The 14907-nt window shown below is 36.2% G+C and overlaps 1 protein-coding gene and 1 long non-coding RNA gene across 3 annotated transcripts in view; one reads left to right on the top strand and one right to left on the bottom strand.

Moving 5' to 3' along the window:
• LOC105669320 (decapping and exoribonuclease protein-like) overlaps positions 1–14907 on the bottom strand; it is a 47519-nt gene that overhangs the window by 29751 nt on the left and 2861 nt on the right. The gene's annotated exons all lie outside the window — the stretch shown is intronic.
• On the top strand, positions 2686–14278 carry LOC105669311 (uncharacterized). Its single transcript, XR_001100241.2, has 3 exons — positions 2686–4848; positions 12733–12814; positions 13369–14278. It is a non-coding gene; the product is annotated as an uncharacterized lncRNA (long non-coding RNA).

The following is a 14907-nucleotide window of genomic DNA, read 5'->3' as shown; positions in this document are numbered from 1 at the left end:
AATTTATACCTTTACGTTTACATCAATTCTATTCGTTTGTTTCAGAGCTAAACTTATTGTCTCGCGATCTTTCTTCTTTGTGAAAAAATTTTCTTGCAACGATTGTACTTTACTCTTTGAAAAGAATGCAATAATATAAATTTTAAACCTAAAGAAAATAAAATAATATAATTTTCAGAACTGAAGAAACCGAATAACATAGCTACAAGATGAAACGTATCCTATGATCTCGGCGACGTATAAGATTACCGGACGGATATGATTCTTAAATTGCTAAAATTAATTATCATGTGCAGACAAGAAATCGGATATCGTGGAGAAGACCGGGGTGATATTTTGAAACATACAGCGATTGTATTTTCACACCTCGCGTCTCGCTCAAGAAGTCGCTTTTATATTGGTTAGTGTGTACACTGTCTAGAAGGTCCAGAGGAAGGTCTAAAAGAATAACGGACCTCCTAAGCAAAAATGGTCATATTTTTTGTATTAATGACAAAAAATAACTGAAATTTAGTATAAAGAAACTGTAGAATGTTTATGATAAGATCATAATGTTAAATTTTCAAAACTTGCAAAAGTTTTAATTATTATTAAGATTTCTATAAAACTAAATTTTGGTCCGTTTCACACCATGGGTGAGGTAAAACTCACTTAAAATGAAATACTAAGAAATTAGATCACGATATCTATTTGCAAGATTTTGACGTTTTTTTTATAAATAACTCACGATAGTCTTATAATATGACATAATTTTTAAACCGTTGAAAAGCATAAAAAAGAAAACTAATTTTTTATGTTCATCCAGTAGATAGAGATACTTACTAAAATACACATCTTTACTAATGAAATCAAGTACAGCGACCATTTTAGCCCACGGTCCGTCTTACCCCACCTTTCCCTACATATTACAGGGTGAATAAATCAAATTTTTGTCAGTTTCCTATGCGTGTGACACGTAATCTTAATATACGTATTTTGTTTTTCAATTCTGCAAAAAAAAATGCAAAAAGAATAAAAGTAGGTATGATATTGCTAACAGATTGGTGCATAGTTTATCGCACGACTTGATAATTTTGTCTTGCGATAATAAGTGATCATTAATTTTGCTACAAAGATCGATCTGTAAATTATTGGCAGGGTAAGAAATAGTCTCCAGAAATATGCACGCGATAAATGTTAATTGATGATATTTCAGAAGATCGAGAAACTATTCCAAAGATTCGAATCGCCGACGACGAGCGTTCGTGCGCGGCGATGATCGCGCAAAGATTGCACTTTCATCATGAATTCTACCCACGTTGAAATTATGCTTATGCACCGTGCGGCCTCTGGTCGGACCCGCGTGCGCATGCAGCATACTTTCCGTCACGGCGTTGCCTTTCCCACAAACTGGAAACGGATGACAGAGAATTTCTTTTGGTATTCTCAAGGAAAAGCTTTTCAAACGTTAGTACCAGATTCTGCCGAAGAAGAGATCGCGCAAACATTAATACGGCGACGCGTCGCTTTGTACAGATAAAAAATTTATATTCAAAGCAGTGTCGTGAATTTCTGCATTTCCAGCGAATATGCGCGTTCGCATATGTTCGTGCAAAATTATGCTACAAAAATTAACGAAGCTCCAGCGCGATAGAAGTTGTTTGGCTTCGAAATTTACGTTAAGCGCCATTGACGTTAAGAAAGGCCACAGCGAATGCTTCGTTTTGCGCAAATGGTAATATAGTGGCTACTGCGATATTCGTGGAACATGTAATCGCCGGGGCACGCCGATGTAGCGGACGATACGACACGGATTTTACATTCGTACTATCCGCTCTCGCGAGAACGTCGTGCGAATGCGCGACGGAGGATTGAAATTCCTGAAGGACTTGCGAAGGTGTAGTCTCCGGTGAAGGGCACGGGTGGAGGCTCACGGTTTTAGCAAATGTTTCCGTTACGTTCCGAATTTAGTAACGCGGATTGCGTATCGCGTCACGCACCCGCCCGTCGATTAATGAGCGAGGAGCGCGCGGACGTGGGGAGTCGCGTGTCGCAATTTTTTTCTGCGGTCGGAGCAATGTATCCGGGTCAAAGTATCGCGCTCAGCCGAGCCGCAATTACATTCCGCAACATGTTGCGCCGACTGATCATTGCTCATTTTGCCCAGTATCGGGACCGCGAGTGAATCCGTTTCGCGTTCTGAACGCGGAAAGAAAGGAAATAAATCGATGTTTCGGCGCGATGCACAATCACGCGGAATTCATTCGCCAAATCGGCACAATACGTTGGCGGTTAAATGTACGCCGGAAATTCTCACGCGGAGACGGGTTGAACAGTTTGGTGCATTCGGCAAGGGCCGACGAAATAAAGGGGAATGCGCGAAAATCCGGCACCCTTTGCTGCAACGATGCTCCGAACCGCAATGGCGCGCAGTTCGTTCACCGGAGAGAAATTTACATATTTTTGACGCGCGCTCATTGCTTTCGCTCATGACACGAGCCATGTCGAAAATTTATTCACCCTAGGACGTAGCGCACCCCGGGATTCCCCATCGGGAGATTCATCTTGAGGTATCGACGCGTCTCTCAAAAGCGTTCGCCGAGTGATCGTCGAGGCCGCGAGACAGAATCGTGATGTCGGTTGATCTTCGTCGAAAGATCCTCGCGCGAGAGAGTCATATCTATCTAGGTACATACGAGGTCGAGCCTTCACCTCGATCACCCAGTATATACATATGAGACTTGCGAGCGAGAAAGAAAGACGGGGTACGAGAAGGTAGGTAGGTACAAGAAGGTAGGTAGGTAGGTAGGGAGAGAAACGAGACGCGTGAAGCTGTGCGAGACGCGTACGAGCGAGCTCGATGATCGGAGAAAGATTCGATGGAGAGCGCGAGTGCGGCGGGAGAAGAAAGAGGAGAGACGCAAAGGGGAGAGCAAAGGCACGAGAGATCGGTAAGAGGGGTCATTGGTTGTTCGTTGTACGCTCAACGTATGGGAATCGTTATGGACCAACTATAGCTATGGACCAACTATAGGAATACGTTTCTCGTTTCCTTTTTGTGTCTCCCCCGTATATCTGGTGGGCCGCTCTTGCTGTTGCAGCGGCGGCAAACATCTTGCGGGGTACCTCCTGTCGACCGGCGACCGGTAGAATCGACCAGGACGAGAGGGAGCGTGCTCAGAGTCGGAGAAGGATCGCAGTCGACTTCGACCTGGCGCGAGAAGGGAAAAGGGGGGGGGGGGGGAGAAAAAGAAGGATAGAACTGTGTAAGCAAATAGAAAGAGAGAACAGCAGCGTGGACGACGTGTTGGAAGAAAAGAAAGATTCGAATCCACCGCCGTGAAGAGAAGAAAGGAGCGCGAGAAGAGATTGGGTTAACGGGGAGGTGAGGGTGGTAAGCGACGGAGAACCGGGCGCACCAGGACGAAGAAGGATAGCCAGCAGAAGGAGAAATAATGGGTCTGCGAGATAAAAAAGGCGATCAGGAGGAAAGTCGACGAGGCAACGAGAAGAGAGGAGAGTCCGGCAGGATGTAAAAAGATCGTGAAAGTTTGAGACGAGAAAGAAGAACGTGTGTGAAGAACGAGAACCGGTGAGCACCGGAGAACGAGAGCCAGTGAGCACCGGAGAACGAGAACCAGTGAGCACCGGAGAACTAATGGAAAAGGAAGAAGATGCTACCGAGAATTCGAGAGTCAGAATGAAAGGTGTTGGACGAGAGGAGCGTATATTAAGAACGGTGTAACTGTTCGAGAGGAAGCTCTTCGTATAAAACAACACTTTCGCGCGGACAACGTCTGGTGTAACAACATCCGCATCATTCAAAAACGACCACCGTCGTCGGGACACGCCGAACAAGCGAATGCCGAGGTAAAGATAAACATTTGCGGGAGTAGACCGCAGGAGTATCGTGTTCAAAATATCAAGGGACCATGTACGGGTGGACGCGAAAGAGGAGCGATGTCCGCAGAAGAGGTACCGCAAAGAACAAGCTTGGAAACAAGAAGAGACTCGCAAGAACGCACGATCGCGAGGACGATCAGCGGCATCGACGTCCACCGATATTCGCCGCGGATAAGTCTACGATCGCCGCTAATTAAAGAAAAAAAAAAAAAAAAAAGAAAGATCGACCGATTATCCTCAAACAGCGACGCAAGACTAAAGTGAAGGACGCCAAAGAGCGGGACTGGCAAGAAGTTGTAACCGCAAGAGCGAGAAATCAGCATAAGCGAGAAGGAAAGAGAAGGAGAGAGAGATTGCCGACGACTGCCAAGTCAAGAGCGAATCTATCAAGTGGCGGAAGAGAGAAACGCGCGCCGACGAAATATCCAAGGTAGACTCGAGTGGGACCGTAACAGATGAACGAACGACCGGTAGAAGACATAGGTAGAAAGGACAGGTACTGTGAGAAGCGACGAGGAGGAGAAGCAAACCAGTCTTCCTTTCCGAGACGGTTATACGCCTGCTGACGTCACCGCGTATACGTTTGAACGAGCCAATCGGTACTCGCAAGCGCCGCGTCCGTCGGTTTACGCTAGCCGAGTCGCCGGATAACCAGGTAGAGAGAACGTGGTGGGATCAGACGATGGAGAATGAGAGGTGGAGAAAAGCCAAACTAAGAGAGGTGCGTACCAGTCTACAGCGGCGTTGTACCTTCACTACCAGACTTGACTAGGAGACCGACCAGTTGTTCAGTGAGTGCGGCAGTGATCGGCCGGTCTCGTACCGCGCTGGGTGTAAAATTCACCTTTTCCTTTCTCAGTCTCTATGTGTCCTTGCTACGATGGAGACAGACAATCAGCGTCCCGCTGATCAGTGATCTGTTTTAATCACGGAATGCAGAAGCCCGGCTCAAGATTAACGCAACAGGTATCATTTTTGTTTCGATGATTCTTTCCGAGCATACAATATAGTAGACGGTAATGCGCAGTTTGAACGCATGGAGGAAATCGCATATCCGAAAGAATCAACTTGAAAATCATTATACCGAGTAAAATACACGCGGATCGATTTCTTAGAAATTGCGGGATATAATTTGTTTCACAGAAAATATTTCAAAAATCAATAAATTAACAAACTTATTGAATTTTTTCACATCTTTTCTTATATTAAAAGAAAATTGGTATATCTAAAAAAATTACAGTCATAAAAAAATTTTTTTTGTTTAGTTCATATTAACGTTATACCTTTTCTTAAATGAGTCATTTACCTTGAAAGTAATGTAAAGACTACATTTTACTCAAATTGATAATATAAGTATATCGTTTTCGAACCCGCATCTATGGAAATTCATAATGTTTCACTTTCGCAATATAATACCGGTATATATACATTCGTATTCGTACACCGGTAAACACGAAACATATTAGTTAAAGTAAACAGCTTTGAGGAGAGTGTGGGTCAAGTTCGTGTCTAATACCTGAGTTTTTACTAAACCTATACTAAAAACCGTATTTACATCAAAGATTTCGTATACCAAGCAATCGTTTTCAAATTTAATCAAATTTATAAGATTTTCAAAACTTAAAAGTAAGGATACAGTAAAGTAACACTCTTGGTATATATTACCTTACACTATTCAATACAGCTTTCTCATCACAATAATGAGAGAAGGTTATAATATCATAACAAAAGAAGATCAAATTTCTTGAATTTAACGTTATACTATTCGATTTCAAATTTATAAGATTTTCAAAACTTTTGAAAATAAAGATATGTATAAGTGTTACTTCTTAACACTCTTGGGGTATACTATGTTATACTACCTTACCTCTACTTTATATATCCTTACTTTACAGATCTTTTTACAGATCGATTTATTAATATTTCCGTTAAAAATTAACTTTCGTATTTAGAGTACTTTAATACTACGAATATAATCAAACGGTGATATGATAAAAAATAAGGAAGCGCGGAATGCTCGGGGATATAGGCTTTCTCTGATATCGCAGGATAGCAGAGAACTTTTTCAAGGCTAAACGTAGTATCGTCAGACACTTCGGTCGGTTAATTATCTCGGTGAATTCGAATAATCCATCCGCGACAAAAGCACATTAACAGCTTTCTACCAACGTGGCAAAATCGAGAATTTAATTCTTTCTCCTGAATTTCATCCTAAATAGTAAGTTGCAAAATTTTTTTTTAGTCTTTGAAGAGATCTTTTTCTAATAAATTCTTTTACTCACTATATAAAATTATTTTTTGCATTTACACATTTTAATGCAAATTGTTTCATCTTTAACTATTCCGTAGATACGTTAGGTCTAATGTTATTTAACATAAATTGTGATATAATTTTCAATCGTAAAGTTAGAGAATGTGAATCTATCATAAAATTTCGTATTTTTATTTTATTAACCGTCATTACGCACTATTTTGTGATACTAATTAATATTCCGAATTAATATATATTATGTTAATATGTTTCACTTTTTCATTTTTTTCTGTAGCGTGCATTTTTTTAAGACTTCTCACCTTTGCGTATTTTTTTGCTCTTTTTTTCTCTTTTCGAACATCAATCACCGGTTTCACATTCACATTGCCTGTTACGCGCATCCTCATCGTCGGCGATTCGCACCGTTTCGCGTGCGAATTTCCGCGGGCCTCTTAGCAACAAGTTATACACACACCTGCCGTGGAAAAGCAGAGCCGTACGAGCATTCTCGTTGCGAAGTAACGCAAGCGTCTTTCTTCTTTGTCGCTCGACAATCACCGCCGCAATTTTGTCTACTTCATGGCTCGATTAAGTATCAATTTTAAACAAAATTCCCGATATCTTGATTAAAATTTTATTTTATATGGAATATAAATAAAAAACGCAATATATGCAACTTCCGAAAGATAATTCGTAGCAAAAATCTTATTCGTTCGCGCATTATTTCTCAGAGTGATTTCAAAATTTGATAAAAGACTGAAATTCGACCTTCCTCGATAAAAAAATAAGTTAATATTTACTGTATTAACGAAATAAATTTCTTACTATGTAGTAATTAATTCAATATCATTCTTGTTTCCAATCACTATATTATGATTCAATACGCTCGACTTGACCTTAGTATCTTATTGCATCTGTAGCCTACACACTTCTTAAACAAGAGCAAAAAGATATTATTCATTTGAATCCGTATAAGTCTCCTCTCGCAAATGACGCAATATACGCAGGCAATACCTGATTGAATGGCTTAATACGAATTTTGTAAAAATAACAGCTTAGTCACTCATATATATACATCTCGTGTTTTCGTACATTTATATTTCTTGTCTAATAAAACGAATATAAAATTTGACAAGGCTCGAACGATTAAGTAAATCTAAACCAAAAGGCAAATAAACTAACGAGTCGTTAGAAACGTTAACGAGCGTATGAAGTGCATTAGAAACGAAAAATCTGTTTCATGATATATACACATCATCTTCTCACTGAATTTACTAGAGTAAACTTTTGCTCAATATAAATTTGATCGGGCGTTGTTCGTTTCTTACGAATTCCTAATATACAATTTTAAATACTTCATGAAACCTTGTGTATTATCTGAAAGTAAGTACAACACGTTCGAGCGTATCGATAAGACACAATCGTAGGAATGACGATAATTCGTATCTCACGTTGACGTGTTAAAAGAGACCACAGAACGAAAAACTACGCGCTTATGTCGTATAATATGTACTATTGGTCCATATGTACTATTGGTCCATATGTACTATTGGAGCAAATGTGCGTATTATGCACAAATTTGCACTTAACATCAACTACAGACCACTTCTCTCGATATCGGCAAGAAATAACATCAGATTGGATATTTTTCAAGTTACTATCACTTAAAAGCATCTGCTCTTCATTATTTATATAATATACATTTCATTATGTTATATTTTTTGTATATCCATTTGTAATTATAATAGGTGCTTATTTTTCTATTTTTTAAATAAATTGGTTTCAGCTGTTGTTAATATTTAGTTGATAATAGCCAATTCGATGCTGGCGGGAAGTCGTTTCTGTGCGACACGCATATTCGCTGAACGTAACCGGTATTATTGCCGCGCGGAAGCCTATATCGCGTGCGATCTTCATTGCGTCGGCGAAACGTACCCGAGATCGGTACGGTAGAGCGAGCTTCCTAAGAATAAAATGCAAACACGCCGCATCTGCTCGTTCTGCATACATACGTACGCATTCCGCAAAATTACGTTCAAAAATTAGAGTTGCAGATCTGGAGTAAAATTAAAATTAATCAATGTAAAATTATTTCAAGGATATCCACATCAAATTATAACGAAATATCAATGCAATTTTAATAACGTGGATATCAGCAATTTTTAACAAAATAAAAACGTCAAATACTAAATAAAATATTCGTTTAGTTTCTCTCTTATATTTGGAAATGTTTATTTAATTAATTTTTATTCATTTGGCAAATTTCATAAATTATCGCGAAAACTGTTTTATTCAGATCGTGATCTAATATATTCACATATGCGATTAATGTTAATTATACGTTCTATCTCTTTTATTTGATGCGGTTCAAAATTAAAAAATACTTCAGAGCACGTAGTAAGATAATTCGAATTAAATACAGCTTGTCGATTCTACTATCACTTTATGGAGATATTATAGCGAAGATCACGAATGACCTAGTATTTGACCTTGAATATTATGTTACCGTTTCGACTTAAAACCAAACGTAAAATCAAATTTTTTATATTTCTCAAAAAAAAAAAAAAAAAAAAAAATTGTTGGAACTTCTGATTAAAGATATAATTTTTTTTAGATATCTGTTCTTAGAGCTCTTAAAAAAAGTAAGAGTAGAGTAGCCTACTTCAATTTGTGAGGATTACTAAGCTGAAAATAGTGCTTTATAACCTTAGACAACCAACGAAAATATAGAAGAATGAACATTCTAGATATCATTAAAACCTATCTTAAATACATTCGCTTATTTATCACAATTATTACTAGTTTCAATTTTCTAAATATATATAATTTTGTTCAAAAAATATATAATAAATTATCTTTCAAGATAATCATTTCCATGGACGAGCTATTTACCTACAAAAAAATTATTTCATACATTTACTTATATTTTCTTTCTTGGGTTTTCCGTATCGAGCATACGTTTGGAAAAATAAAATCGTGAATTTAACAAGTTGGAATAATGTTTGCGAGTGAAGCTGTGACTGTCTCGAGAATTCGTACAGCTGTGTTTGCATAAACGATTGGAAATCGTATTTAAAAACAAGTTCGTTTCGTTAGAAGCCGAATTTATCGTCACGCAATTGAGAATAAATGGTCAGCCATAATCGAGAACCTTAAATGGCAAAATTTTTTAGAAACTTACATCGCACGAAACGCTTGACTGACTCGATCATTACGAAACACTTACGCGAATTTGACGAGATAACAGGTACGGTCAACAGGCCGTATCATCCGGCAAATTTGTAACGGTTGAATAAAACCATTAATTAAATTGATAAAGCGATACTACTCCAAATTACTTTAATTTAATGATAATAATTATGAGAATAAAATACTACAAAAATTAAAATAAAAGGATCTTCCCACTGTGACACTTTCAAAAAATCGAAAAATCTGTTTTGCATTTTCTTACAGTTTAGCGTCATAAAAATATAATCCCAAAGTATGAAATATAAAATCGAAAAATTACCGAAGCTACAGGCTTTGGAGCGGAGCGGCGCGCAGATAGAAATCAGAGAATCGTAAAACTTCAACTCACGTTTTCTTCAAAACAACATTTTTTAAATCGGTAACCATGATATCTCAAAAAAAGGATTGTACGATTTACTTCAACCTTGGCAGATATGTTCAGTAAGTCTCTTTATTTCCTGTACTACAACTAAGTCAATATTTGCAAAATTCGATTTTTGCGATTTAAAAAACTAGCGATCTTTTTTGCAAAAATCAAAACTTTTCAACATGCTGCTATTTTTTTATTTTACGAAATTTTTACTTCTCCGTAGTACGGGCTATAACCACACTCATACAATTTCAGAATTTTTTTTTTTTTTTTTTTTTTTCAGATAAATACAACAGCTTATTTTATGGTTACCGTAAACAAAAAATATTTTTATGCACTCCGGCAGAATTGCTATACCTCTATTGATTTGTTTAAAATCAATTTCTTTAAATAAAAAAAATACTGGATATTCACAAAATTTGTATAAATAAGCCAAAGTTTTAGATGAATACATCTTATATTATTTTTATAAAAAATTTTCAAAAATCACCTTATTTTTCGACCGTCAGAGTAGGAAGACCTCTTAAAATATAAGCCATGCAACATAATGTGTGCTATATCTTGGCAATATTACGAATTTGTTTTTAATACATAAATGTTTAACTGTAACTTTATTCCATAATTAAAGCCTGTGTTCTAAAATATGTATGTTTAAATGGTAAAGATTATATTAAATTAATAATTAAAAAATATTCGCTGATTAAAAAAAGTATATAAATATTTATCATAAATATTTTGAGAAAACTTACATTATTTAGGGGAGTTACGATAAGCAGTGTTACGATAAGCAGTAAAAACATAATTGTAAAAGTCAGAAACTGATAAAATAGTGACAACATCAGAATGCCTAATGCCCATTTCTACCAATGTAGATTAATTTTAATCTCGGTTCAATTTACTCTTCATATTTTTCTAGTTCTAAGAATTAGAAAAAGATAAAGAATAAGTTGAACCGAAATTAAAGTTAATCTACGTTGATGGAACCGGGCATAAAACAAATATCAAAAACAAATAACGCCTTCCTAAATTATCCTAAAACCTAGATTATCTAAATGTTAGAGAAACCCGAATAATCTCAGGAAAAATAACTGATTGACGAGACAAGCTATGATAAAAAAATATAACAAAGTCCTAAAATAATAAAAAAAAAACTATGCAAAGATTTAATAATCAATTTGTCATTTTTTACTGCTATTACTGCATTGTCATATTATATATATTCATATATTTTTTAATTATAATTTATAATTTTTAATTTAATGTATTTAAAATTTTTTAGTTTCCAAGAAGTAATTCTTCGATATAACTTTAATGCCGATATCTTTATTGCCGTTCAAGCATTTGGCGAATTTTTATCTAATTCGACCACGATATCATCGATTGAAGCCAAAGATTGAAGCCAATTTAAAGAAATACAACAAATTCGAAATCACATGTATGGAGGAAACTTTTTATCATTGACAATGAAAAATTTCTTCTTGAATAATTTGAACCGACACCATTTGATCGAGTCAAATTAACAACGATCGCTCGGCCGTTCATTGATCTCGCAAACAACTTATCAGCGAGCACGCGTGTCTCCGTCTTGGCAAGTGTATCACTGCCGGACGTTAGTGCCGCGAAATACTCTCAAGAGGTGCGATAAATGGGTAATATATAGCCGAGCTAACAACAGTGGCAGAGACGAACACGAGAAATCGAAGGCCGGTCGGCCACGGTCGGCTTATCACAGTCAGATACGTTACTTACGTGTGTTTACTGTAACTACGTGATGTCTGATTTCACGGGACGGATAAGAAAGCCTTGATAAAATCGAGAATCGTTGTAGTTCAATCGAAAGAAAAAAAGAACGAAGCTGGAATTTATTCACGTCGAAATCCGGCAGCGAAATAGTTTCGTCGCGACAGACTCGTCAGACAGTCGTCCTTGACATTTCGTGCGTTGTGATTGCGTGATAATGAAATTAAGTTGTTCTCAAGCGAATGCAAAGTGCTGCTGTAACCGAATCAGAAGATCGAGAGTATCAGTCGTGAACACATTGTGCGAATATCGCTTTGTTCGTATCACCAGACATGTTTCACATGTTAAAACGTTAAGTAGCATTTACAAAACTGCAATTTTTCTTAATCCATTTTCAAGTCCATCTTTCTTCATTCTAGTATGTTTCGTTATATCGCGTTAAGTGTAATAAAATTATATGTTAATAAAACACGCGTTATAATATGATTATCCATACAATCTATCCCGCATGTTCACGATTTTACATTTTCGCCGATTTCTCTATCACCAACACGTCGAGGTTAAAATATCACAATGATAAGCGCGTATGTGTTAAATATGGCACGATAATCAGCCGTCTCTTCTCGTAGCACGATATAACTTATGAAAAAGCGCCATGGGCGACTTTGTGATAAAATGACGCGAGCGGTTGCGATTTCTTTTCGAAAGCAGAGATTTATTTTAAGAGCAGAAAGTTTTGCTGCTTGTTTCGTGAAAGACGGAACGAGAAAAAGAGAGAGAGAGAGAGAGAGAGAGAGAGAGAGAGAGGAGAGAGAGAGAGAGAAGGGGAGTGAGAAAGCACTTTGAAAATAAAATCGGATTCAGGCACACCAGGCGATATTGCAAGATCATAACTTTCTCCAAACGGAGATTCTTACGAAACTTTATACCGGTCTGCACACATTGCTAGCTTGATTTCGATGAGAGAAGTGCGAGTCTTTAATCTCGGTAACAGAAAGAGCACGTGAATAGAATATCTACGCGAATAGAATCAAGAATCGATGTGTATCACGCGATACTTCACGAACATTGCACGCGTACAATAACGTGTATAAATTATACGAATTATTAATAATTGGATTTCATATATATATATATATATATATATATATATATATATATATATATATATATAACATGATTGAACAAATTCGCTTAAGTGATAAGTAAAGCAAAAAACTAAAAGTGAATTAAGCAGCGCTTTGATTTAATTTGATTACAGATATAAACCACATTTAATTTCCATATGAAGGATTGATACAAAAAAAATCAGCGTCACTGCAAAATCCATGGAAAGATGACACGTGAGTTTTATTCGTATCGTTCTGTGAATCGAATTAATCGTCGGCATTAGATTGAAATGTATGAGGCAATGACGTATCGGCTAAATACCAGTAATTATGATATAACGAAACACGTAATGCAGCCTAGTACACGGTGCAAGATTAAATATATATATCGATGTAAAATAACGCATTAAAAATTTTTCCATTAAATCGTTTCAAAATTACGTAAAATACGTAAAAACAAAAATAATTAAATCTGTTATTACTAATACTTTTTCGTAAGTAAATGTACTGAATCACGAGTCACTTTCATTTGCATGTAATTGTTTTTTCCTTTAATGAGAAAAGGCCGGTTCTCCTAACGAAAGCCTTTTATAAGACTTTTTAAATGCATGTTTAGTCATCAGACATTATGTACATATCTGTAGTCCCAAGTTACATGACTTTCACTCCGAAATGTCAACGGCTGTTTCACTTTTCAGCTCCCCCACCGTGTGCATATCGATCAATCCGCGCAACAAAGGGACGATTGTTGCAAAGCGATTTATGATTTCTCTTTGTATCTGTTTCAGATAGTAGACACGATGGCCGCGTACTATATGCCGATGTGATCAGGATTTGCAACTTGGAAAGTGGAGGACTAATGTGATCTATCGACTGAGATAAGAGAAACTCTCAAGTCAACTACATTGTATTCAAAATTTATTTTTAATAAAGTACTAAGAAATAATAAAATACATAAAATACATAAAATACTAAGAAATACATAAAATACTAAAAAAAATAATTGTGAAATACTCTATATAATATATAAATAATTTATGAAATATTCTTTTTACAGTAAAGCAAGAACTGTTTCATCAGAATTATGCGGTAACAAAATATTATATTTATACGTTCAATTTATGGTATATTATATAAAAATCATTAAAAATTATCTCTTGAAATATTTTTTAACAATGTAAAAAACTTGAGAGCGCGCAATATTTTTATTTTAAAAATGTATTAATAATTTAATTCATTTTAATTGTATTTTACTTTATTTTGCTTAGCTTCTATTTAGCTTTATCTGTCTTATTCTCTTATCTCAATGATTTAAGATGATTTAAGATGGCTTACTATAAAAAAATTGAAGAAAATCTTGCATGTGTTGAAGAGGATCTTGGCGCGGACATTTTCTTTGGTTATCTAGCTGTATGAGTTTTATTTGACCCATCATAAAGCTAGGTTACCGGAGTTAAGCTCCTCGCCATATCAACTCCAGCGATCTTCCCTTATGCGTTTCTACGCTTCAGCGAAAATAAAACGCCGAGACCTCGAATACTGTTACACCTGACGTGTCTTGGACACTGTCGCGGCATCGACTTATTGAATAAAAACGGGGCAGATAAAGAAAATTTTAAGTTTATAATAGCTAAGCTATTAACATCATTAATAGTAATGTGATTCAATAAAGTGATAATTAGAATGTTGCTAAAATTATTTGGATTTAAAAACATATTTGAACTAATAGAATTAATAAAAATCACAATATTGAATCAAAGAAATCTATCGTTTTTGGCACACAGTATATACAAAAGTTATATAAAGTAATTTAATACAAAAAATTTTTATACTTATACCAATTTTTTAGTCTTTTTTTTCCAACTCTTCCCTTTTCATAAACGCCTTGGCGTGCATCGTCGTGCAATCCGATCATTAATTGGTACTTTACGAATCAAAAATTCTCATTTTCTATAATCTATGTGAATTGTGTGAACTATTTTTACAAATAATCATACTCTCGGAAAACAACCTTCTTTTGTCACCAGAGGCCAAATTTAGGAATCCACAAAATCGAATATAATTCCATGTTACATATGGATCTTATTGTAACATTACGATGTCTCGATGGCGAATGAGCTTCAATGATCAGAGATTCATCTTAGTCACATATATCCTCCACGGAACCCGATAAATAAGAGAGCTAATCGAAAGAACAGTGAACGAGCTTTGCCATCTGCAAAGCAAGAGAAGGCCGAGAAGCACGACTTCTTGCCAATGATGAATAACATCGGACCACCTTACCAATTTTTTAGTTAGCTCTAAGAAATTTAGTTACAACTTTTTGC

Source organism: Linepithema humile, chromosome 5 (assembly GCF_040581485.1).
Source record: "Linepithema humile isolate Giens D197 chromosome 5, Lhum_UNIL_v1.0, whole genome shotgun sequence".
Lineage (NCBI taxonomy): Eukaryota > Metazoa > Arthropoda > Insecta > Hymenoptera > Formicidae > Linepithema > Linepithema humile.
Note: the sequence above shows the minus strand (reverse complement) of the source record. Positions and strands in the feature narration are given on the sequence as shown.